The 27,589-nt window shown below is 40.1% G+C and overlaps 1 long non-coding RNA gene and 1 pseudogene across 1 annotated transcript; one reads left to right on the forward strand and one right to left on the reverse strand.

Annotated features, from left to right (window-relative positions):
• Nucleotides 1-938: 938 nt before the first annotated feature.
• LOC114629030 lies at nucleotides 939-25,181 on the forward strand. Its single transcript, XR_003712590.1, has 3 exons — nucleotides 939-1,025; nucleotides 23,563-23,728; nucleotides 25,069-25,181. It is a non-coding gene; the product is annotated as an uncharacterized LOC114629030 (long non-coding RNA).
• A 95-nt stretch (nucleotides 25,182-25,276) lies between these two features.
• On the reverse strand, nucleotides 25,277-26,012 carry LOC114630981 (annotated as a pseudogene).
• Between the last annotated feature and the right edge of the window lie 1,577 nt (nucleotides 26,013-27,589).

Below are 27,589 nucleotides of genomic sequence, written 5' to 3' on the forward strand. Positions count from 1 at the left end.
ATAAAATAAAATAAAATAAAATAAAATAAAATAAAATAAAATAAAATGAAACTAAATAAAATAAATACAAATGGTGTTCATTATAGAGGAACACTATAGAGAAAGAAATGGAGGTTCTGGTTGATGAAGTGATTTACATATGTCTGGTTGAAAGTGTAGTTCCGCTGCCAGAACTCCGATTTACCTACTCTCGGACACCAGTATTCTCTAGATAGGGTATGTGAACACTGGCATGCAGTGTGTTCTAGGTCTTTCTGAGGAAAAGGGAGTTGATCTCATAAGTTTGAGACTCACTGAATGAAAGCCTGTCAAGTACATTTCTTTACTACAGTCTTTCCCAGAATCTTGCAGACATTAATGTGAATTGTGAATATCCAATAAATGAGATGAAGGCAGAGTCTTTCAAAGTTCCCTAGTTTGAGACACTCCCTAGACAGGCTACTCTGTAACATATTGGCTTCTCAAATGACAACATACTGTTCTAAGGAAGTTTCTTAGAGGACTGTGTATACACTATAGCTTCACTGAAGTAAGCCCAAGGGAGGTTCTAGTCATCAAGGAATAAAATCTGTGGAAGATTTTTAATTTACTTAGGCTTCCCTTGTTCTGTATACTTCTCCACCCAGCCTGCCACACATGGGATCCAGATGGACCAGGGAGACCTTCAGAAGAAGAAAGTGGAAGGCCACACAATTGTATACCAGTGTTTTGGCAGCAGGGCTCCGAGGTTCAGCTATCAGTGTTGCTTGGTCTGAAGGGCAGTATCAAGTTTATCTGGACAGTCCAGTGAGCTCAGCAGAACATGTGACCTTTGGCATGGTCAAGAGGGAGCCAGGAGCAGAGTGACTAGGGGAAACCCAGCCCAGTATCTGCTAATGGAACACACGCATGAATGTGGAAATCCACAGAGCCAAGAGGATCCAGGCCTCTGTCAGTGTATGGTCCTGGACTTAGGAGATAGGTAGGAGCACACCAGCTGGTCAACTGTAAACTATGCTGGCAGCCTTGCCTTCAGTTTTGAAATGGTAACTGTGAGTTTTATGGCTTTGCGTATCATTCTTAGAACGCCATTTGCAGGTGATCATTGTAGGTAACCAGAAGGGGGTGGAACTGAAAGAGATAGGAAATCAGTGTCTCTGAAAAAACAGAGGAGGTCAGGTCTGTCCAACAGTGGTCATATTTCTGGTCTGGTGCCTTGAAGGCCATGATGGAGAAGTATGCTTCTTCTGCCTGGAGAAGGTGACTGCAGGACAGTGTGGCCCTGAAGACACTTGTCCTGATTAAGAATAAAAGGCCTTACAGCCCACCTCAACCTTTTCATGGATCCACTGCTGGGTTGTATCAGGTTCTCATGTTTTGCTGCATAGTCACATAGTGTAGGAAGGTCAGGTCTTATTTAATTTTAATATTTACTTTTTAATCTGATTAAAATATAAGTACACATTCACTTACTCATGAGAAACTCTAGAAAATTATTGTTATATGAGAAGTCTTTGGATATTGAATTTCAGTGTGAGTCTAGAACTAACAACCTTTGGAATTTGGACAAATTATTTTATCATTTTTCTCTTCTCAAAAAATAATTGTATGGATTTGAGTTGTTGTACTGAGGACTTAATAAGGAATTTTATGTAAAGTCCCTAACAGTATACCCACCATGTAGTAAGCACTTTGATTTTATCTATTATTATCATGGTTATTACAGTCTCCCCAAACTAGGTGATCTATTAGTGGTTTTTGAATCAATTTTCAAACCACATGCTATTTTAAAATAGCTTGGGTCATATTATGAATACAACTTTGTGGGATGCTCTTTTTAGGGTTATTTTATTTGTTTACATTTCTAATGTTGTCCCCCTTCCCGGCCCTCCAAAGATACAGCTAACCATAAGACAGAGCCTGCGGACTGCAATGGAAGAGTTAGGGGAAGGACTGAAGGAGCCGAAGGGGATGCTCTTTTTAATTAGTGTCCTATCCTATGTGCCGAGTTTCTAATGGGTATGGAGGAAAGAATGGCCTGAAAATAAGAATCTTGTTTGCAATTTACCCTTACATTGATGTACCCAGCTGTATGAATGTGGGAAATCTGCTTAACCTTCCTGAGCCTTGGCTTCTCAAGGAATTGGTGTGGTAATCACTACATTACAAACTTGTGTGATTACCATTACAAGAGGACAATACATGGGGTGGAAGGTTAACAATATTGGCCAAGACTTGCCACATAATAAATACTGAGCTAAATCACTGTTGATTCCCATATCATAAGGACAAAATATACAGAACTGTTTCTGAGTTTGCAACAAGAAGATTCTGCTGCCTGTCTCCACTTTACTAGGAAGAATTTTAAAATTTCTGTGGAATGTTGGATATCATGCTATAATGGATAAGTTTGACAAATGTTCTTTTCACTGTACTGCAGGCCTTACCCAAGCTGCCTCTTAGTTTCTAAATCCCTGGACCTTTGATACTACAGTTCCTTTCTAAGAGAAAGATGGAAGTGCATGAGAACAGTTCCACCAACTGGAGACCAAGTATTCAAATTATACCTATGAGCCTATTTTAACTCACTCCCCAATTATATTAGGAGTTAGTTTCAACATGTAACTCTTAAGGGACATATTTAAACACTAATCATACATGGATATGTATGATTAGTATACATGTATATATGTATACACACATATCTATTTAAATTTTTAAGTTTAATGAATGATAAAAATTCTATATCTTTTATTTTCTACTGTTCTTATCTATCTTTTATAAACATTTTACATTATTTTGTTTATATGTCTCTCTCTGTGTGTATGGATGCTCATGGCTACGTGCCACAGTGTGTATGTAGGACATCAGAGGACAACTGCATATTTTGGTTCTTCAGACTAAACTCATTTTCTCAGGCTTGGTGGCAAGGATCATATCCACTGAACTCACTGACCCATGTTCTATTTTTGATCTTTGAATTTTGAATCAAATAATCTGTTATAGAGAAAGTATTTATAATGTAAAGGTGGCGCTAGTGGACTATTTTTTGTAAACCTTTTGTTGTTTCTTTCACATCATATACACCAATCCCACTCATCTCTCCCTCCCCTTGGACCTAGTTTCTACCCTTATACCTGTAGGACCCCAAAGGGCGGCCATGCCCTGGCTGAGACTTTCTGTGTGCTGCTGTCTACTAAGTAACATTCTGCAGTTTTTCTAAGATCAAAACATCCTGATGTAGGCATGGTGCCCCAGGAAGGGAATTTACACTTGACATCCCATTGCCCCCAGTTGAGTTCCTGTTTGTGTTTTTCCTTCCTCGGCTTGGTGTATATATTGAACCTGCTCAGTAAAAGCTTTGACATTCTCTCAGAGCATATGACCCAAGTCTGTGCCTTCCTTTAATCCCCCAGGCCTACGCCCGAGCTCGGTACTGTGGCAGTGCTGGAGCTGTCAATATTCTCCCTCACATCAGAGAAAAAAAAATCTCCTCATGGAAGTTGTAGTGTGTCAGTGTGTCCCATAGTATACCCTTTTGTCTACACTTACTTGCTTGCAAATGTTCACTGTAATGACTTGATCTGGTAGAGAGTTCTGGCTTCTGGCTACTGGACCCTCACTAGGACTCCTTTTGGAGTCCTGTTGTTGCCTTGTGTTATGGAGATCCTGTAATTTTGTATCTGTAGGACTGGACCCTTCATAGCACCAGCAGTTCATCTATGGAGTAGATGTTGTGCTGGGCCAATTCAAAGCCCTGGATCTGGGCCTGAGAAGTCTCTGAGCAGGTCAGCCTGCTGGCTCTCCAGCCCTCATGCCTTCAGGGCCAGCTCACTAGAATCCTCTACCGCCAGTGCCAGCTCTATCCTGCTGCCCAGATGAGGTACAGGACCTGCTTCCTGAGTGATGTAGACAGTGAGGGACAGGGCCAGCTCTCTCACTCATGACCCTGGGGCCAGTTCACCTCCCTGCCATAGATGACAAGGGATAAAGGAGGGGAGGAGGGTGTCTTTCAAAGACAAAGCGGCAGGGCTGGCTCTTTCATACTCACAAGCTCAGAACCAGCTCACCCACAGTTCCCACAAGTTGGACCAGCTATACTACACTGCCCAGGTGAGGTGAAGGGCCTACTCTCCTGAATGCTGTAGCAGGTGAGGAACAGGACCAGATCTCCCACTCTGGTGACTTTAGGACCAGCTAGGTGATAGGGGAAAAGGAGGGAGTCATCTTTCCTTCACTAGTGTCACCACAAGGAAACGTGGCGGTGTCAGCTTGCCCCTGCCACAATGATCAGCTTTACTGTTCTGTCCAGGTAAGGTTCAGGGTCTGCTCACATAAGTGTTTTAGCTAGTGAGGAGCAGAGACAGCGCTACTGCTCTCGTGACACAATGGCTAGGTCTCCCACCTGTCATAGGTGGGAATGGGGGAGGATGGTATTTCTCCCTTGTCCATGCTACCACACTGAAGACAGTGGTAGGACCAGCTATCCTTGGTACTGGCTTACCCACAACTCCTGTAACGTGCAGGGCCACTCTCTGAAGTACAACAGCTGGCTAGAGGAAGGGTCTACTTTCTTGCTTTCATGCCCTGAGGGACAGCTCTCCTTGATTCCCAGGTGAGGGGTGGGGCCAGTTTTGCATAGCCCTCAGTTATCCACTAGTCCCTGGGTGGCAGCCCAGACCATAGAAGTCTGCCTGGCCTGGTAACAGACCCCGTTGCTGCAGGACCATGAACCTAGATGAGTGGCAGTACAGGCCAGGACTGCATCATAGTCCCAAGTGACATCACCAACTCCTCACATCAGGCTGCTCTCCTCACTACCCTGGAGTCTCCAGTTCTGCCTCTCTTCATTGTGGCCACATCCTTCCATTTCTTTTTTCTCTTCATTTTTTTAACTATTTGCTTGCTCCTCTTTAGTGGCATCTGGGGTCTCTGAGTGTCTGGGGTCATTTCAGGAGTGGTCTCAGGAGTGCTATACCCCACTTGTGCATATGGTGCTGGCTAGGGTTCATCATGGGCATAGTCTGCCCCTCCAGGCCTGTGTAGCACTGGACTTGTGGCCATCTTAGGCTAGCTTCCTGAACAGACTTCTAATTTAAAAACAAGGCAATAGAAAAACAGCCAAAGACTATTAGTGGGCAGTTCATAGAAAAAAACAAAAACAAAATTGCCATCACCACAAACAATATTCAAGATTACTATTATGATTTTTAAAAATTATTCTCCTTTTATACAACACATCACAACCACAGCTTCACCTCCCTCCACTCCTCCCAGTTCTCCCTGACCAGATTCTCCCCTCCACCTCCCTTCCCCACCAGCTTCACCCTTCCATCTCCCCATTAAAGAGTAGGACCAAGCCTAATTTGAGTAAGGAGTGGCCCCATCCTGCAGTGCTCACTGAGAGCTGTCCAGGGTAGGGACAGTGTTCTACTATCCCTCGTCCGGCTTTGGAACCCGCAGGCACAAACACATATAGTCTCCTTCATTGCCAGTCTCCATGAGACCCTATGAGCTCTGCTTAGTTAATTCTGAGGGCTGTGCTCTCCCAGTGTCCTCCTTGATCTCTCTGGCTCCCACAATTCCTCCTCTCCCTCTTCCCTGGGCTCCAAGGCGGGGGTTGAGGGAGAGAGAGAGAGAGAGAGAGAGAGAGAGAGAGAGAGAGAGAGAGCGCTCCAACATGAGCTTTCTCTCTCCAACTAATCTCTGGCTGTGGGTATCTGAATCTGTTTCCATCAGATTCCAAAGGCAACCTCTCTGATGACCAATGGACTAGTCCACCTAGCAATGAGTATAGCAGGGCATCATTAGGAATCATTTTATTGTTTCTATTTATTTATTTATTTATTTGGAAGGGAACACCAATAAAAAATGATGGAAAACCACTTGTGTATATCATAAAGACCCTCTATAAAAATATGTGTAAGATGAATAGAATGTGTAAGAATCACAGTACTAATCGTTAGGAGCTATGCAGCACATTTAGTAACCGTGCCCACAACTTAATCATTACTTATGAAAATACAAATTACATTTTCAAAATGACAACCCAATGGTTTTAAATTTTAAAATGTGTATATTCTTTCATTTAGTCATTTCATATTTGGGAATAAAATTAGCTCTAGCTAAGGGCTTGTGTACAAAACTGATTGTTGCTATGTTGTTTGTAATTGTGAAACAAAACAACTAATTACAGATAACATTCCTCACCAAAATGAAAATATATTGTTGGCAAGAAATTATTGAACAAATCGTGGCAGGTCTGTATCATGGACTATAATGTGGTTTTACTGAAGAATGGATTCATGTCATGCTAGTTTAACAGGAGGGATTTCCACAGATGATTGTTCAGTGAGAAAAATAGTATGTCAAGAAATACATAGTATATAATAATTTTGTATACATTAACAACAACAATAACAACAACAACAACAAAAAGGAAGGATTTCCACAGATGATTGTTCAGTGAGAGAGACAGTATGTCAAGAAATATGTATAAAATAATAATTTCATATGCATTAACAACAAAATCTTCTCCTTCTTTGTAGACTTAAGCATATGTTTATGTAAATTTAGATGAGCATAAAGGTATAGAATGATAAAGAACAAGCTATTACAGTGGTTACTTAGACATGGAAAAGGGAAGAGAAACTAAGAAAATAAAACAGCATAATTCAATATAAAATTTAAAATAAAATACTCTTATAAATAGTTAAAATTGAATATGCACACAGGCAACTGGTGTAAGTGGCTAGTACACACAGATCAAACTACTTGCTATGGTCTCTTCCAATTATGATGTAATTGTCTTGGATTATTGCTATCTGAATAGAGTTTTAGTACATATAGTATTATTTTAAATGAGCTCTTTCATATTTGTGTATGGTAAGAAATTGAATCATATAATCTACCTTACAATAGTAGTCAAGAGCCTGGTGCTAAGATCCATCAGATTTGCTTTCACACTGTCCTTCCAGGAGCCCCTGGGGTTCATTGACACTATTGTGGGCCCACCAAGTGGGAAAGCGCTGAGTCCCTGTGTCTGTATCCTTCTGCTCTCCATTGTGTCCCATACCCATTAGCCTTCCATTCCAGTTGTTGATACATTACTCATTTGAACATATTTTACTTTATCACGATTTATCCATTTTCTGAATGTCCTGTTCTCTAAGATGACAGTTATGAGTGTGACAGTGTCTCACATCATAACTAGAATGGCACTCATCTAGCACAAGACCTGGGCAGGGCTAAACCAACCTAAAGAATAGGTATGATTTAGCCTGTGCTTGAAAGCTTATGTATAGTATTCTAAAAAGGAAGGCATGGTCCAGCCTATGCAGAACAGTAGCAATAAACTCATCTGGACTATGTCTGAAAGCAGCCTGCATAAAGATGAATATGTGTGATCTTCCTTTAAGATTCAGTTTCTGAGTTTGGATTGCAGGAATTGATTTATAAGATTAATTTGTGGCTCTATGCAAAGCTTGAACCTGTTACAGTTTTTCAGTCTGTCATCACTGGTCAATATTGCACTATTTTCTTGTCTAACAGCATTAACCAGTACCTGCCATCCTAAAGGCCTAGGTAGGGGTCTGTGTAAACCCTAGATGTATAAGCCTAAGGCTATATTAATTCTAGTGGTTGATTTTCTCTTCATACCTCCACATAGAAAAGACATTTTGATTAACCTGAGCTAGAACAATGCAACATTTTCCCCATCTTTCTGGATCTTCTTCTGGATCTTCACTGTGTTTCATATATGGTAGATTATATGTTCAGAGATTTTTTTTGTTTTGGATCAGGGTCTTTTTATGTATGCCAGGCCCTAAGTTTGTGATCTTTATGCTTCAGCTCACTGGTGAGGGGTTCCAGTGGCAGGACACTGTACATAGCTGAGAAATGAAGACAGATTTCTGAAGATGTTACTTCAGCTCCTGGATCTGATTCTTTCATGAAGGAAACTAATCATCTCTTTAAGTGTCTTGTCTTTGAGTTGAAGAAAGTCATAACCTAATTTCTGCATGGTTCTTATTGATCAATACATCGTCCTGAGGAGAGCTGTTAGGAAAGAGAATAAAATGGGGGGCCTTTGGTAGAGTAGCTAACAATATTGATGGCAGCTTCAGGGTTGTGGTTGCAATTAGGAGATACTAGACACGTGATAAATATAGGATACAGAGGGAAGTGAGATGAAAAATATTACACAGTATCCAGAGAGGTCAATTCCAGTCCTTTGGAAACCTCTTTCTGAGTTCTTGTAGAGACTTTCTCTCCATGTTCATGTACACCACTGAAAACCCCTCTGATGGCACATTACCTGAAGCCCCATTTAGGAGCCAATACTGAACTAAGCATCAGCTAGGGTGCAGATGGGATCTGAGGAGGTGCTGACAAGCGTGTTGTCAGTGGCATCAGGACAACACTGAGGACAGGAGGGAGCTGAACTCAGAGGCAATTACAAATGTGAAAATGTAATATTCCTGGACCTACGAGGGACAGATTATGGAGAAAGCCCAAGTTTGAAGGAAGTCAGAAGGCCCTGCATGGTGATCCATACCAGTGTTTTAGATTTGGCTAATGTATTGAAGTATCCCTATGCTAAAATAGTCAGGCAAACACATAGTTACCAGAACACCATAGTGAAGTTGTAACCATTTCTAAGATGTGCAGGTTGACACAGTTTGGCTTCTGACATATACACGCTCTGTTTGTTAAAACAAATCCATTCCACTCTCTTCTAGTACTTTTTTTTATTCTTTGAGTAGACAGGATTATGAATTTAGGTCACACATCAGCCCACAATTTCCATTCACTTATGACCATTTTGTACTTTCTACTGAGAGCAATGGCAGTTGGGTTATGGATTAGAAATGTGTTTCCTCCGTGGGTAACCAGAAAGTTCTGAGTCACTGTTTTGGAGAGGGCCAGGTTGGGGAGTACATCATGAGGCCTGGCAGCTGGCTCTTCACTGATGTTATTGTTTATTTCCATGGTTTCAGTGGCAACATCAGTAAGATCAGGGAAGGATAAATAGGAATGGAATGAATGCTGTCAGTGGAACAAACACAATGAAAATCTGTGTGCTCACCTGTCCAGGAGCATGGGAAAGTGAAAAGACTGGAACCAGTTCATAGACTGGCTGCTAACCAGAAAGTAATTTCATTATTAGAAACTGACTATTGTCACAGACTTGACTTCTTCTCTGTAAAGCTGGGTATATCAGAGGCCAAAAATATCCCTAGCATAAATCATGCCTCTTCTAGCATCTGACAGTCACTGTTTCAACTTAGTCAGCCATTAGGCACCAGGAAAGCCAACACCATCACAAATTCCTCCATGCTCAATGGGTAAAACATGATGTGGGGAGTGATTTCCTCAACTTAATCTCTGCAGTTCAGTGTTCATTAGTGGATCTCATGACTGTTAAAAATAACTAGGGCGATGGGTGTTTCTTTTGAGTTGGGTTAAGCAGATATGCTTTCTTTTTTAAAAGATTGAATCAATTTTTTTCCAGAAGTATACAAATAAAATTTGGGAGGCAGAGTAAACGAAGCAGGCACCAGAGAATATATAGAATATTTAATCAGAAAGCTGTTCTCATTGCCTGGACAAGAGCCCTTAGTCTTGAGAAGCGTTTTCTGAACCGTAGACTCGTAACATAGAACAGAACCAGACTCCAGGGATTCTCAGTGCTGACTAAGATGTTTCCAGGTAAGATGCTGAACAAAGACAAAGCTTCATTGTCACTACAAAATAAATATGTGGCTCACTTCTACTAGTTACAGTTTAGCAGTTTTCTAGACAGTGATTTCTCCACCATGTCTGTTTTCTGTTGAGGATTAATAAAGGTATAGTTAATAAAATTATACCAAATAGGGTTTATTTGTAGTATCTTGATGCTGTACCTGACAGGCTCTAATATAAATAATTGAATAGAATTCTTGTCTGAGAAGCAATTTTAGACAGTATCTATCTGTGCATGTGTGCATGCGTGTGTGTGTGTGTGTGTGCATATAATAAAATATAGAAATAATAAAGATAAAAAAATTTAAAAGGAAAGGCCCTTAACTGACATTGCAAGAGAAGGAACCTCCAAGTCTACTTTAAAGTCAGATATTAAAATGGCTATATTAGCTTGTCCCTTAGGTCATTTACTTAGACTATATTTTCCATCCTTTGACCCTTGAGCTGATGTCTAGCCTGGAGGTTAAGGTGGGTTTTTTGGAATCAGCAGAAGAATGGATTCTGCTTTTACATCCATCTTGTTAGTCTATGTTATCTATTGGGGATTTGAGACTACTGATGTTGAGAGATATCAATTAGCAGTATTTGTTGATTTCTGTTTTTTGCTTTTGTGGCACCCATGAGCATATGTGTTGGTGTGTGTGTTTCCCCTGTTGATTTGCTGCTCTGGGATTATTCATTCTTTGTGTTTCCTTTAGTGTGTTTAAACTCTTTAGGATGAAATTTTCCTTCTAGAGTCTTCTGTAGAGCTGGATTTGTACATAAATATTGCTTAAAGTTGGTTTTATCACAGAATCTTATTGTTGCATTTCTCTATTATAGTAATTGAACTAATGATTATAGTAGTCTGGGCTGGCACCTTTGGTCTCTTAAGAGTTTGAAGCATATGTCCAAGCCCCTCTGACTTTTAGACCTCCAGTGAGACGTCAAGGGGAATTCAGACAGGTCTCCCCTTATATGTTACTTGGTATTTTTCTCGCATAGCATTTAATATTCTTTCTTTGTTTATTATATTTAGTGTCTTGATTACTGTGTGGTGAGGGGACTTTGTTTTCTGGCCCAGTTTATTTGGTGTTCTGTACATTTTGTGTACCTTGATAGGCATCTTCTTTTTTAGGGAAATTTTCATACATGACTTTGTTGAAACTACTTTTTTGTGTCTTGATCTGCATTTCTTCTCTCTTTTTTTCCCTATTACTTATTATTCTTAGGTTTGGTCTTTCACAGTATCCCAGATTTCCTTGATGTTTTGTGCCAAAAGTTTTTTAGATTTAACATTTTCTTTGATGAAAGTATCCATTTCTTCTATCGTGTCTTAGATGCTTGGGATTTGATTTCTTTTATATCTTACATTCTGTTGGTGAGACTTGCCTCTGAAGATCCTGTTCAAGTTTCTAAAACTTTTATTTCTACATTTACCTCAGTTTGGTTTTTTTTTTAATTGATTCTATTTTCACTATCAAGTCTTGAAAAGTTTTATTCATTTCCTTCCAGTGTATGTTTGTTTTCTTTAAGAAATTTCTTCTTTAAAGAGATCTATTATATTCATAATGGCTATCTTAAGGTCTTTGTGATGTTATGCAATACTTAAGGACTACTGTGGGAGTGCTGCTGGGTTCTAGTGGAGACATATTTTCCTGGCTGTTTCTGTGTTTTTACACTGGAGTGTAGGTATCTGGGTTTGAGAAGATTGTAATTTTAGGTGCCTATATCTTGTTTTTATTTGTTGGGTAAATATTTTGTTCCTTGGTTTTTCTTGCCATGTGTGGTGGCTGTGTGTTTCCTGGTAGGAAATTCTTTTGAGATCCTGATAGGTGAGGGTACTGGATGTTCTAGGTAAAATGTGTTTCAAGTCATTGGGGATTGACACTTAGCAATGTATATGGGCTGGAAGAGTGAGGATAAGGGGATCCATGAAAGGAAATGAAGCAGAATATTCCACCAGGATCGGCTTAAACCCTTGGAATGGGAGCAGAGAGCGAAGAGAGGCTACAACAGGTCGTCTTATATAAAACTGGGGCTGAGACTAGGAGGTGGATGTGTGGTGGGGGGGGGGGCGTGTAAACATCTGAAGATGGCCTGCCTACTTTACTGATAGGCTTGGCTGGTGGATTCCCAGGGAGCACTGATGTAGTTGGGGGCTATGCTAACAGAATAAATGGGGAAGAATGTTGAAGAAGATCTGCTTAAATTGCATGATCCGGAGCAGAGAGGAGGGGAAGGCTCAGAATGTGGTTTGATGCAGAGATGGGGTGAGACCTAACGATTTGGTGGAGACCACGGAGAGGTGAGGATTAGGTTACCTGCTTCTCAGGTCTGTTAGGCCAGCATGTTTCCAGGAACGCCTGCTGGAGTTGTGGGCTGGCATAATGTGATGACTGTGGAGAAGCAAGGTTGGAGGAGAGTGTCTAGGTGACTCATTGGGATGAGGGTCAGAAAGGAATGGAGCTCACTGCAGGTGTTCTGCTACAGAACTGGGGATGACACTAGAATCCTAGATTTAGAGAAGAGGGTTAGGTGAAGATCTTCAGCTAGCCTACCTAATTACCTGGCTAGAGCCAGCCCTATCCAACAGCAACCACCACCACCACCATCACCACCACCACCACCACAACAACAACAAACCAACAGTTCAGTATATTTACTTAAAATTTTCTGAGTGTTTTGCTTGCTCAAGTCTGCATCGTTTGCTTTTGTTTTGCCTTGTTCTTGATACCGGGGGTTGAACCAAGAGCTGGATATATGCTCAGTATGTATTTTGTCATCAAGCTACAGCCTCAGTCCTGTTGTCAATGATTTTGTTGCTGTGTTTGAAATCACAGGTCCTGTTTTGAACACAGTCAAGGGCATTGGTTTATAAAAAGGGCTTTTTGCCATCACTATATCCCTTACCATGGGTTTTTAAAATTTGTTTTGGTGGAGGTCAGTAAGAGCAAGGGTCATTCCCAGTTTAATCTAGAAGAACTAATATCCAAGTAGTTGAAGAGTTAGTACTAAGTTTATGTCTCCTAAAATGCAAGGCTGGATTTCTGGTACAAAAAGTGTCTTAAATTTTTATGGGGTCAAGTTGAGGGCTGTAAATTCCTTTTAGAGCTGACAGGTGACCTCTGGATCTTATAGAACAATCTAAGACAGCTTGTACCTAAAATTTTGTCATAAAAGCATATTTTAAGCTCCACATTTGTAGGAGCTAAAAGTGGGGATTGACTGCACAATTAAAGGCCAAGTTTTAAGAGAGTTTAGAGAAAACATATTAGAGCATGAGAAACTAGTAATGGAGTCATCCCATACTCTATCTCTTGAGATGTGAATCATCTCTTTGCCCAGCTTATCTTCAGTTACACATCATGTGCCCACTTAGTAGATATTAGAGTGTTTAAGCAACCTTAGACTGACTGTGATGGTGTCATTCTGATTGTGTTTATGTAATCTTTATTTTTCTGTTTGTTTTTTCTTTTTTTTAAAAATCAAATCGTAATTTTTACTTATTCACACAGGGGTTATAACCACAAAAGGGCAGGATGTGGGGGAGGGGGTGACACCAGAGAGTGGGTGTTCAGGGGGAGTACAGATATCTTTTAGAACAGGGTATTGGCTGGGTGAAGGTTTAGAAGACAGGTCACTATGACTCTGCCTATGATTCACTTGTCCTTATCTAAGTTGGTATTGTCTGCCAAGGCTACCTATTTACAAGGTCTATGACTACTCAGGCTGGTAAATTTCCACAAAAGCTGCCTGTTTACAATAGCTTATAGCCATAGTGACTCCAGAGTGTAATTGTAATGACGCTGGTGATTTTATTACTGTATGTTGTTACTACTGATTCTGTCATTATTATTTCTTACTGTGAACCTCTTATTTCACCAAATTCATAAACAAACATCATTACAGTTATGTGTGTAGAGAAAAATCATAGTATATGTAAGGTTTGATACTCTCTGTAGTTTAGGCATGTTCCAGGAGTTCTGAAATGTATACTGCATAGACAAAGGGAACTTACTATATTTTCTCTCCACTCTACTTTCTTCTTTGGTTTTTCTTTTTGAAACATGATCTTTTTCTGTAGTCTAGGTTGGCCAGGAAGCCTCACATTCACAGGTATCCTCTTGCCTCAGCATCTCAAGTACTGGTGTTCTAGGTATGAGCCACCACTCACAGTCCAGTTTTACTTGTTATTGGTGTGAAGCAGGGCTTTCTATTCTTTGTACTTAGCTCAATTGGGAAGCTCTTCAGAAGAATGTAGATCCTCATAGCTATATTTACCTAGTTCAGTGTTGTGGAGGGTATGAGTACCAGTGAACCAAGAGCCTGTCTTGCAGATTCCTGGATTCCCTGGTAATCTGTAGTAACTCCAGCGCCTTTGTAAGATAGGTTAGCTCATCCCACTTTCCCTTTCCCTTCCTGGCTCCACATACTCAGAAGCTCCCTAGGCCTTGGCAAATTGCTACAGACAGCCACTTTTTTTTATTGTGTATAGACATGAAAATAACTGTATTCTTTCTCTTCTGTGATCCAATTTGGATCACATTCTGTTACTGTTAAACTTCCAAAGGCCCAGGTTTGGAACTTCAGAGTGAGATTTGTCTTACAGAGGATAAACAACCTCCCTCGTATAACTGTGGGCTTTCCCACCTGCACATAAGTTTCCTGAAATAAAGACTCCATGACTTAATTATATTTATGAATAAATGCTTAGGCCATAAGCTTGGTCTGTTCCCTGACTAGCTCATAACTTACATATCCCATTTACTCTATTCTAAGTCCTGATAGCTCGCTGGTCACCTGGTCCTCAGTTTTCATGTGATTGTCTTACTCTGTGTCTGGGAGAATCATGCCCCCAGACCACCACACACATTCAAATTCTAAATTCCTCTCTCTCTACTGGATGTTCCACCATCTAATACTGCCTCAGCTCATTATCCAATCAGAATTTTATTGACATGTGTATGCTTTTACACAGTGCACAAGAGATTCTGTCTACACTCTTGCTCCCATGGACCTGCCTGAGCTGAGTCTGAGTTCTCTTTCAGGTCTCTACAGACTCAGTTGATTTACAACATAATGTGGATATATCTGAAACATAAGTATTTGTTTTTCTAGTTTGTAGCATATAACAAGAGATGAGAGAACCTTGTGAAAGCAATAATCATAGCAACCCCATAAGGTTGGTTTAATGAGTAACTAAATTCATCAACCTAAGGTTGTGAAGTTTGGACAGCAAGTACTTTCACCTGGTCAGCTATCTTGGCAGCCTGAGATACTTTGTTGAATGTGAAGATTATTGAGGAAGATGATGAAACCATGGAAGGACGGCCAAAAGTGAGACACCAAGACTGTTTTTCCTCAGTGATCTTGGATTTATTTTACAGAAAGTGACTTCCTAAATGCTTATTAAATAGAGCCATGTAACATCATTTGGATCATCTGTAACCTCAAAGATTCAACACTCAGAAGGCAGCATCTGGTTCTAACAACACTCCAACATTTTCATATGAAATCCCTCTTGGACTGGAGGCAGCTCAGAAGTCTTCTTGCTGTTCTGCCAGGGGAACTGTTTCTAATGGCTCCAAACTGCTTTCAGCTCTAACACCAATGGATTCCTTAGGTACATACACCACATGATACACACACACACACACACACACACACACACACACACACACTCACTCACAGGGCAAACATAATTAAAAATAAATTTAAAAACTCCAGGATACTTGTTGCTAGATAGTGTCCCATATGCACTGCAGGGAAAATGTATGCATGAAATCTCAATAATATGGTAGCCAGAACAAGACTAGTACAGTCACAACAATTGACATGCCATTCTGGGCAGGAGAAATTCCATATGGTCTCATCCCTAGGTAAAGAGTTACTGATGGTCAGTGACTGCTGAGAAAAGGAGAATTACTTTCTTCCAGGGACAGTGTCCTGCATAGGATGTCCTAAGTGGCCCTGGACTCATGTACAACATAAGCAACATTACATGGACTCAGTAAGTTGTATATACATTCATGTGAGTATACACACATATGTATGTATGCAATAATAAAGAAGAAACAATAAATTTTGGAGGAAGGCATGAAAGGAATTTGAGAGGGGAAGAGAGCATGGTAGGAGCAGTGTACATACAGTATTTATACACTGCTCTAGGCTCTAAAAATCCCTAAAATTTAACAATTTGAATAACTTTATAGTTTCCTGTATGTAAAATTGAATTCTCTTAACTATATATGTATGTATGTATGTATGTATGTATGTATGTATGTATGTATCTATCTATCTATCTATCTATCTATCTATTTTGGCTAATTATTTTGTAGATTGAAATGAGTGTGTAGACAGAAAGCAATTGAAAGTTGTAGTAGGGTGCCATCTACTGGTGAAGCAGAACAATAGATAAAAAATAAAGGGTTTAATTGCAAGGGAAAAGAACTTGAATGTGAAGCAGAAGAGAACAAAGGAAGAGATGTAATGTTTGCTTAGTACTGAAGTTATCATTTCAACCCTAGTATGCAATATTTATGTGATATTTTTCTTTGACATTTGGTCAGACATTAGACATCTACAGAAACCTTCAGTATTTACTTAAAATCTTACAACTTTCAAGACATTTGCACTCTCATGACACAGATGAAAAGTGGGGTCTCGGTGAGAAAGATTCACTCATGCTCTCTAGCTGAGTGACAGATGTGCCTTTGGTTCTTCCATCACCAGGATGGCCCTCACTTAGGTTACATGTCCTTTGGGCTGAACATAACATGAGGGCTGCTGGGCAGTGATGCAGGGCCAGATTGGGCATCTCTGCTTTTGGCTGGTTTGACTTAGAGAGTTGTATTGTTGGTGCTGCTCTTTTGTTTGGCTTCAATATTTCATAGTTTGTGTTGTGGACCCCCATAGACACCTTCATGGAGACAGGCATTTCTGAATAACTCTGTGACCCTGTTTAATTTTAAGGTAATTGCACAGTTGCTACTTTAGGTTTGGTTCTAATGGGAAGGTGAAGATGAGAGTGACCCTGGCTTCACTGAAGTGGAGGTATTTCTGAGGTATACTTATGAGCCACAGAACCTTGGCCCCAGACTTCCAAGAAAAGAAGATAAACTTATCTGTTTAATTTGCATATAATAAAGGATGGTTATACTGAGGTTATCTTGTAGAGTCTCATCACAGAGATGCTAAGCTGCTTAGCCTCCAGTTCTCCAAAAGGGGACAAATACAGATAGCCTGCATATGGTTAGTGAAGACCACAGCTGGAGACGGAACTCCATATATAAAAGAAAATAGTCTCCCTTGTGAGGGAGTGGGAGGGAAGGAGGGAAGGAGGGAGGGAGGAAGAGAGAGAAAGAGAGGGGGGCAATAAGCAAAAGAAAGAAGAGACTGGATTCTGCAAATTGAAAAATGGCAAGCTTGATGGCGATGCTGAGTCCTAGAACAGGAAGATAATAACCCTAAACCTTAAGAGACTATCACAGCCTGTCAGGATGAACTATGCTGTTTGTTTATTCTAAAAGTACTGAGGATCCACACCATGAAACCAACGTTTCTAGAGGCCACCATTAGCAGAGCCTTTACCTCAAGTGTAGAGGCTTTGCAGGGAAGATGGCCACAGGTGATTACAAAGGTATGGCAGCACCAGATAAGCCAGATGCATGAGTACAGATAAGGAGGGCCAGGGAGGGACGAAAATCAGATTAGAGAAAAAGGGAAAGGAGGTACCTCAAATATAAAGAACCCTTTCCATTCTTTAAAGAATTTAAAATTATTGCAAATTGATTTTCTGTTAAAACATAGGTTGAACTATGTATATAGCTATATATGATACTGTCATTTCTCAATGCCAGTGACGGTCAGGTATCAGCAGTTTCGTGGTATCCAGCCTCCTGTAAATTTTTAAAGCATGTTATCTAAAGCCTTCCTATCACAGTGGCAGGAGGCACCCACCCTCACCCCCTCCAGCCTAATATTCCATTTGCAGTTCCCATGGCTGTTTTTATCTATGTCTTTGGCTGTTTACATTTACAGTGTACTATGATTTCTTGATTTTCCATTTTAATAATCGCTGTTAAAATTTTTATTGTGAAGGTGGAGACTTGATTGCCAGTACTATCTTATATACTGCGTTCCTCAATTCTGTGGCATTGTTAAGATTCCTACTGAAATCCCTCTCCCTCTCCCTCTCCCTCTCCCTCTCCCTCTCCCTCTCCCTCTCCCTCTCCCTCTCCCTCTCCCTCTCCCTCTCCCTCTCCCTCCCTCTCCCCTTCCTCCCCCTCCCCCTCTCTCTCTTTGCTTTTTCGACGGGTGTGTGTGTGTGTGTGTGTGTGTGTGTGTCTGTGTAGTCCTGGCTGTCCTGGAACTCACTCTGTAGACCAGGCTGGCCTCGAACTCAGAAATATCCACCTGCCTCTGCCTCCCAAGTGCTGGGATTAAAGGCGTACACCACCACTGCCAAGCTCTGAAATCTCTTTTCATGTTTTCTTCATTGGTGTCAAAAGGGAACTCCCGACTCCCTGTTCTGTGAGTATGGAGCTCAGCTAAACCTTCCAGAGCACTCTCTGACTCTCAGCTCATTTATTCATTTGCTTTTCTCTCTGATAGGAAAGGCTTGATCTGGGGGAGATTGTGTGTGAAACGGTCCTTTGCCTGTCAGTTCCTCTGGGAGTTCTCAGGAAACAAAGAGCAAGTGTGCTTTGCATTTGTTTCCCAGGCTGGCTCTACACTACTGAGTGGAGAAATCTTCCCATTTCTGGTACTGAAAGCCCATTTGGCACTCAGAATCAAACTATATGACCCAAATAAGTATTTTTGTTTACTTGATGTTTTAAATAACCAATGTGTTTCTTTCAGTTCTGGGGTTTGGGAATCCAAAATTCAAGGTAGAAGCAGATTTTAGAATCTGCTGAGGTTCTCTTCCATACAGATAGCTGCTAATTTTAACCCCACACAGTAGAAACTGGCCAAAGGGGAGAGAGAGAGAGAGAGAGAGAGAGAGAGAGAGAGAGAGAGAGAGAGAGAGAGAGAGAGAGAGAGAGAGAGAGAGAGAGAGGCATTATTTTGTCCTCAATCAGAATTCCTAAGCTTTTGTTGCTACATTGTTTAAATGAGGCCCCTTGGAGAGTTCAGCAATGTGCCATGTGGTTCTGAGTCTTTGAGGTTTCTAAGCTCCCTTCCATAAGCTCATCACTTCAGAGGACCTCCCTTCAGGTCTTGCCCAACGTAGATGCAACTTCCTACCTCTGTTCCATCCGCTCTTCTGTTCTCTGGTATTTGGTCTACTTTGAGGTTCTTAACCAGCACGCTGAAACTTAGATTCCTTTCTTTCTTGTGGTGAACCATCAATTTTATGGATTCTATGGCTTGCTCTTTTTTGGTTTTAAACTGACATTTTACTAATGTGATTTTTTTTAAGTATAAAATTCCATGTTAGATAAAATTCCCCTGAATATTGAAGGAAAGTGTCCTCTAGAATCCTAGCATGTCACAGAGCATTTCAGGACCCCTCTTATAGGTACATTCTTCACTGAATCAGAAAAGTTCAAGTGCTGTCTCATTTAAGGTGTCTGTCCCTCCACAGTCTTGTTTTGTGCTTCTCTTCTCCCCTGGACTCTCTTTGTCCTGAAGGTAGACCATTAGGCAAGTTCCAGATTGGATTGTCCATTTGTATAATTGTCTCATCCTTTTCACTTTCTGTCAGAATTTTTATACTTTGTCTTCCAACGTGAGAGTCAAATTTTAATTTGGTTGTTAGTTTGCCTTGAACTCCTGCCACCAGATCTCATGTTCCAAGTCGGAATTGTTGCTATTTTGTAACAGAAACCAGCAACCCTAAGCTCAAGTGCATGGGGGCGAGGGAGAGAATGGGCTACACAGCCTACATCCATGAGTTTATGAAAGGGATTTAACTCTTCCTTTATGAAAACTCAAACAATGCTTTTATTCTCAGCTTCTCCTTATATATTTGTCTTTAGGAGTAATTGATATGTGTAATTTCTGAAGCACATTTCCTGAAGCACAAATTAACAGGTTTTTATTATTTTATTTTATTTTATACTTTACTTATTTTATTTTACATATTTGTCTGTGTGGTGGAGCACCCAGAGCCTGGAAGTGGCCATTGGATCCCCCAGAGCTGCCAATGTGGATGATATGGGCTGAACTCTATTCTCTAGAAAAGCAACAAGTGCTTGTAGAAAAAGAAATCTTTCCAGTTCCTCAACTGGTTATAGTATTTTATTAATGCAAGTATAGCCATAACTAATTTTAGAACATTTTGTTACTTCCAAAACAAATCTATACCCATTTATAATCTGTCCATTTTCTCTAGTCCTAGGTAACTACTGATCTACTTTTATGTTTATGGATTTGCCAAATCTAGAGATTTCTTACACATGAAATCATGTCATATGCCATTCTTATACCTGGTTTTATTCACTTACTATGAAGTATCATCTTTGTCATAGTGTATTGTGTTTCATTTTTACTCACCAGCAATATTCTGCTACATGCAGGTGCACTTTTGGTCCACTCCTCTGTTGTTAGGTAGCCACATTCTCCCCCATGTTAAGCAACTTTGAGTAATGCTGCCACAAATATTTGTGTACATTTTGTGTGTAGCCATGAGCTTTCACCGCTTATGGCTGAATTCTGTGAATTCATTCATAGAATCATTTGGTGGCTCTACCTATAGTCTTTTGAGGAACTCCTGTACTTTTTCTCAAAGTGACTGTACTGCTGTGATATATATTTCTGCTCGCAGTGTGTGAGAATTTCAGTGTTCAGCATCGTTACTAGCATTTTCTGTGATCTGTCTTCTCAACATGAGCATCCTAGTGAATGTGAATGCTAGCTTATTGTAACTTCATTTGCATTTGGAGATGATCATGTTAAACATTCATATGCTTAATATGCTCTTGGTCATTTTCATTTCTTCTTAAGAATTAACTACCCAAAATATTTGTTTGTTTTAAAATTAAGTCATTTGTCTTTTATAATGAGTTCTTAGGGTTATTTCTTTAATTTTTATTATACTATTTATGTTTAGTCTTTGATCAGTATGTAATTTGTAAATGGCTTACATTGAGTAAAGAACCCACACCTATGAAACTCAAAGATTCAAAAAACTGTGTGTGTATGTATTTGCATGTATGCATTCCTATACGTGGGATTTAGAACAATGAGGTGAGCATGATAGCACACAACTGGACTTCTAGCACTTAGGAGGCTGAGGCAGGAGGATCGTAAATTTGAAGCTAGCCTAGGCTACACAGTAAGACACTGTCTCAGTAAGTAAATGTCAATAATAAACAATTGTGAGTGCACAGACCAGAAGCAATTGAAGTCCAAAGCCTTTGTCCATTGTGTAACAGTCAAGAGAGCAGATAGGCACACATACCACAGAGATGTGTTATGACCTCCATCTTTTCCAACTTACTAAAATGTTGCTATACTTTCTAAAAAATTAGATATAAGATACAACTCACAGACTGTATGAAGCTTAACAAAAAGGAAGAACTAAGTGTGGATGCTTAAATCCTACTTAGAAGGGGGAACAAAACAATCACAAGAGTTAGAGGGAGGAATGGACTTGGAAGAGAGAGAGGAGGAGGAAGGAAAGGGGGGCAGGATCAGGTATGGGGAGAGACAGGAAAGAAGTCCAGAGGGTCAGAAAACTGAACAGAAATATGTAGCATTTGGGGGTGGGGAATGGGGAGAACTACTAGAAAATCCTAGATACAAAGTTCCTAGGACCCAATGGGGATGACATTAGCTGAATTACCCAACAGAGGGGAGGTAGAACCTGAAAAGACCACCTCCAGTATATAGGCATGGCCCCCAGTTGAGGGATGATGCCACCCACTCATCTCAAAGTTTTAACCCAAAATTGTTCCTGTCTAAAGGAAACAGAAGGACAAAAATTGGAGCAGAGACTGAAGGAAAGGCCATCCAGAGACCACCCCACGTTGGAATCCATCCCATCTGCAGACACCAAATGCTGACACTATTGCTAGTGTCAAGAAGTGCTCCCAGAAAGGAGCCTAGTATGGTTGTCCTCTGAGAGACTTTGCCAGCATCTGACTAAGAAAGATTCAGATACTCATAGCCAAGTGAGCCCAGGGACCCCAGTGGAAGAGTTAGGGGAAGGACTCAAGGAGCTGAAGGGGCTTGTAACCACATAGGTAGAACAACAATATTGACTAACTGGACCCCGCCCCCCAGAGATCCCAGGGACTAAACTACCAACCAAAGAGTATACATGGATGAGTCCATGCATAGTTCCAGCTACATATGTAGCAAAGGATTGCCTCATCTGGCATCAACGGAAGGGGAGGCCTTTGGTCCTGTGGAGGCTTGTTGTCCCAGTGTAGGGGGGATGCTAGAGGGGTAAGGTGGGAGTGAGTGGGTGGATGGGGGAGCATCCTTTTAGAGGCAAATGGGAGAGAGGATGGGATGGGGGGTGTGGAGGGGAGACCAGGAAGGGAAGCAACATTTGAAATGTAAATAAATAAAATAACCAATTAATTTTAAAAACTTAGATGTAGATCCTCAACGGTCAGACAACAGACATTGAAACATTTGGTTTGCACAAATGATAAAGTTTGTTGTTTTAAACTAACTATGCTTTTTCACTAGATAAATTGTTCTATATAGTGACATACCTCACTATGATTGAGGTAAACATAAACTCTCTTGTCACTGATAGAAAGTCACTTAGACTTTTTTGTGAGCCTGAGTCCTAGTTGGGCTCTTCAAATTTCATATGAAGTCATTAACCACATCCTTCTACTGGGGAATTGAACTAGAATGTTTGCACAATATTTTCTTATAACACCATTTCATAGAATAATTGTTTGAAATGACATGGAAGAGAATGATTTTCCTATGCTAGTTTATGCAGAAGATGGTGATGGTGAGAGACCAGGAAAGCAGAGAAGTGAGAAGGTTTGATGTGCACTTTAGAAAAATGATGGTTATCTCAGTTCCTGGACTGAAGCATAAAGCCAGATCTGGAAAACAGAAGACTGTACCATAGTAGAGAAAGAATATTTGGTGACAACAAATCATCATTCATGAAAGTGTTTTGGTTATTTACTATCTGACAGGTGCAAGATATAGAAGGATGAATGAAGCAAATGATGTTTTTTTACACCATATGACTGTTGTAATAAAAGACATCATCTAATAAATTTTCCCTATGAAAGAAAAGAATGGGGTGTTGTGAAAAATAAAATGAAATAAATCTTCATAAAGGATGGAGGTACCTGTAAGAAGGTGACATTGAAGCAAAAACATGAAGTTTGATAGGTGTCTAGATATAGTTGAACCATTATCATTTTTGAAATGATGGATGGGGGAAATGTTTATTCAAAAGTACCAGTTGCTGCAGAAGCTTCAGTTTAAAGTTTTTGGTACCCAAGAGAAATAAAAATATCCAATGAATCAGAATATGATGAATGAGGGGTGACATCAGCAGACAGCATTTAATGTCTTAGAGAAAGGAAAGATCCTGTTTCTTTGAGAATTACACAAAAGGTGGGGAAATAAGGAGAATTTTGAAGTAAATAATGTATTTTAGTTTCTATATGCTTTATAGCAGATTTCCAATTGGATGGGACCAGTATAGAAACATCTATAGTATTGGCAGTTAGCAGCAACATTCAAGGCTGATATAGGCTGTGAACAATCCAGATATAGGGCTCTATGTTTCTGTTTATAGCAGCAGTGGGTTTGATTTAATTTGTCTCACAAGATGACTGTTAGACTAGTGTTTCATTATTGTTTAATGATGCTTCAGGTATAGCTGGAAAATTCTCTGAAGGATTATAAATTATATTTCATCTGCAGGGATCTATTTGTTTGAGTGAGGTCAAGACGCCAGTAACGATGTCACATTAAGGTCTCCAATGCCTTTGACTCTGTGAGGTAACCAACGCCATCAGATACCGTATGTGTCTTGGCTATGTGTCTGGCAGCCAGAAGACTCTCCTGGAGTGGATTTTCTGTTTGGGAGGTAACCTTTAGTTTTAACTATAAATATGTATTAATCTATGTTATCCTGATACCAATTAATTCTTCATTTTTATTATTCAATTCTTAGAAAAATATATTAGTTTTATTGAAGTTGCAAAATATACTTGAAATTTTTCTCAATATTACATAAAATGGGATAGCATATTTGGTGGATGGGCTTGGCAAATTGGAAGCAGTTGTATACTTTTCATATAGCCATTGGGTTATGTGACTGGAGTTGAGTGGGGAACGATATGGTTTGGTTAAAATTAAATGTTCTATTCATCTCAAAAAGGTTGTCTGTATACAGTGTTACCTGACATTGTATGTTAGCTTTTTTTTGACATGTCATAATCTGTTATTCATATACAAAGACAACAAACTTTTGAAACATATGTTTACTAAGATTCTGGCAATAGTCTTATGTAACAAGATACGGCATACCAGGCCTGCCATTCAACTTGTTTGTGGTAAGCCTCAATATAAAGCCATTAAAAACAAAAAACCCAAAGTTCTGCTTTTTACATGCTAAATATCTTGTAAGTGTGCCATTAAACAGTTACGAACTTAAGACAGCAAGAGTTAGTTAAAAGCTAAACACTGCAGCAGAAACAAAATTTATACAAAACATAAAGTATCTATTACTGGCTACATAAAAAATCTTCTGACTGGTTAAAACTTGTATAACACATACGCTTTTGAATTGTCAGCTATCAAGCTCAGAATGTATCAGTGTCTACTAAAAAAATCCCTCTCCAAAGCCAAAGTGTAATCAAAATGAATTCAAATGAAGTAACACAATGTAACCCCCAAAACATTCAATTAGTATTGAAGTGGAGGTAAACTCCAGAGATTTGGGGACTTTCTAATGCTGCAAAGGGCCAGGTATCTCTGGTTCATTCAAAGCAGCATACAACAAAGTCTAAGGATGTCATTAACCTCAGTCAGGAGCAGGACTGACGGTGCCCAGCTCTGTCCTTCCAGAAAGCATGGCTACTGTGTCCACAAAACTAGGATGTGTGAGATCAAATGCACGCTGTTCTGGTAGCTAAAGAGATAGCAAACAACCCCCTCTTTAAAAGCTCCTTCCCCAAGTAAATCAAAGTACATGTGGGGAAAAATTAAAATATACTTATCTACAGAGTAAGGACTTTGAAATATTAATCTAATCCCTACTTTGAAAATTTTTACTAGAGCCATCTCAGTATTTCTGGTTACATGTTAAAAGATGGATCCAAATTAAGTTTCTGTTGATTTATTCTTAAGTACTTCTAGTAAAAAATATTAGCTTTATTCCAAATCCCTTAACCACTAGTATGACTGTAAAGTACTGTCTCCCAGAGTCACCAAGCACCGGAAGAGGAAATGTGTTCAAGCAGCAGGCGACAATCATGGCCTTCCACACAGCGGAGTCCAAGTGGTACTGACTAGTCCAGGACACATCTGAAAACAAGGGGATCCATGCGCGTTACTAAGTATGTCATCATCTTCACAGTTGAGAGCTCCTTTACATTGCACTCTCCTTTAAGGACCCTGGTCTTCCTGGACACTATGGTGAGTCTGAGCCTGAACTGGCAGCCTTCTTTTTCTTCTTTTTGCTGTGCTTCTTATGCTTCCTTCTTGTGCTTCTTTTTGGTTTTGTCTGTTGTTCTCTCACTCTTCGCTGCTTTTCTTCTTCTTTTTCTTTTGCTTGTACTTCTCCACAGCTTGATTCTGACAGCGACTCAGATGATAACGCTTTATCTTCATACATTTTTCTCTTTTTGTTGAGTCCTTTAGTGTCCTTTTCTCTTTCAGTTACATCCTTTGACTTCTTTTTCTTTTTTGAACCATCCTTGCTGTCTGAGTCTGAATCCAACACCGAGGTCTCAGGAGACTTATGGCAACGGCTCTTCTTTTTCTTCCTTCTTTTTGTTTGTTTGTTTTTTTATCCTCATCTTTAGAATCTGAAGAACTGCAGGAAGAATCAGAGCTCGATGAAGAAGAAGATGAATACCTACCAGATTTCTTCTTTTCATTTTTGTTTTTCTGTCTTTTTTTGGATGAGCTCTCATTTCCACTTAATAATCTTTTCTATGTTTTTCTAGTTCTTTCTTCCAATTCTCATTCATTTTTTCTTCAAGCTCAGTCAAAGCCTTGGGGCCCTTCATTTTCTTTTCCAGCTGCTCCTTTACTTCCTCCCAGGCGGGCCTTGGTCGATTCAGATCAGCCTGGATTGTTGGTCCTGAAGACTAAATTAGACCCTTTGACTGAGCCATAACTATTGGATTCATGTAGGCCACGCGATTGTCTCACTTCCTCTTGGTGGTGGGCTGGAAAGCCACTGAGAGGAGCAGGCCCAGGAAGAAGCTGAAGCTACCCGCAGCAGGTCCTCTTACCACCTCTATGTATGTTAGCTTTCTATTGGTCTGACAAAAGCTTAGCTGAGGCAAATAATACAATTTTTTTTTATGGATCCTAGATTTACAGAATTTAGTACATTACAGTTGACCACGATGCATTTGAGTGTTTGGAGATTCTGAACATCACAGGAGAAGTATGTTGTAGAATAAAACTTTTTACCTCATAGTGGCCAGGAAGCAAAGAGCTAGAGACGTAAAGAGCTGAGGAACTAAACGAGATTTCGAAAGCAGGCCCTGACAAACCCACTGCTTCCAGTGAGGACAAGTCTTCTACCACATTTCAGAAGAACCTCCAGTAGGAGACCAAACACATAAGCCTTAGGGGGATGTTATAGATGGAAACTACAGCACTTGTATCGCTTTGTACACTTTCCTCCTATTTCTCAAAAGTCTATTCTTAGTACCCCCTGTACCTTTGTTCTAAGAGATGGCAGATTATAATGACCTCCTCAACTGGTCTCCAAAAGCCACAATTTGTCTTCCCCTTCATGCTCGATCTTTTTAGGAGAAAACTGTTGTCCGTGCAACTCTGGCCATGTGGTACAAATGAGACTATTCCCCCTTCATGTGTTCTTGGTTTCTCAGTCATAGTGATGGGTTCAGAGACAATCCCTGAGCTCTTCCCTGAGAAGTCTTGAGTGGAAGTTGTTCTCCCTATGTGACTTTTTGGCTAAAGTGCCACTGTCATCTGAAATTGTGGTTATCTTGTAGAGAGCAGCACAGACAGGACAGGGAACACCAGAGATGCCCAGCTTCCTCCACTGACTGCATAAGCCACACCACAAACACGCCTTTTTGTTTTAGCTATTTGAAGTTTGATTCTTTGACATGCTGTTTGATAGAAAATTAGTATTAAAAGTGAGTTTGGTGACTGAGTACGCTCAGAGAACATTTTCTGTATCCACACCATGGAAATAGTAGCCTGCTCTACTTGGTCTGTGTAGAGCAGAACAGCACCAGCATGCAGCCCCTCAGAATTAGCCTAGAGACCTACCAGGGGTTTTCCATGAGCAGAACCCCCTAAAATCTGTACTATCAGAGAACTTGGGATAGACTTTATGATGGAAAAAAGTCACTTTTTGTACCCTTAACAATATGTATGTAAGGAAGAATACCTGGGGATGATAAGCTAACTCCCAGAAGAATGAGTCTTTAAGTCTGTTTGCTGAGAAGTAGGCTCTCACTTGTCTTGAGACACTGTGCCTGGACTTTGATTTTTATTTACCAACTTCCACTGAGTAAGGAGTAATTAACCTTCTCTGAATATAGCTTCTTCATCCTTGCCTGCCTTTTAACCAAATGCTCTCAATCAAATTACGGCATATACTTAAGGTTGTTTGAAGATGTCATTTCCTCATAGCAGGTTATTGTTATTGACCCCAGCTAACATCATTCTCCATCTCGTTAGGATTTTATACTTCCCTTAACACTGATGCCTTATGCTTCCCATAATTTTAAGT

The sequence above is a fragment of the Grammomys surdaster genome, unplaced genomic scaffold, assembly GCF_004785775.1.
Source record: "Grammomys surdaster isolate TR1022 unplaced genomic scaffold, NIH_TR_1.0 67, whole genome shotgun sequence".
NCBI classification, from domain to species: domain Eukaryota; kingdom Metazoa; phylum Chordata; class Mammalia; order Rodentia; family Muridae; genus Grammomys; species Grammomys surdaster.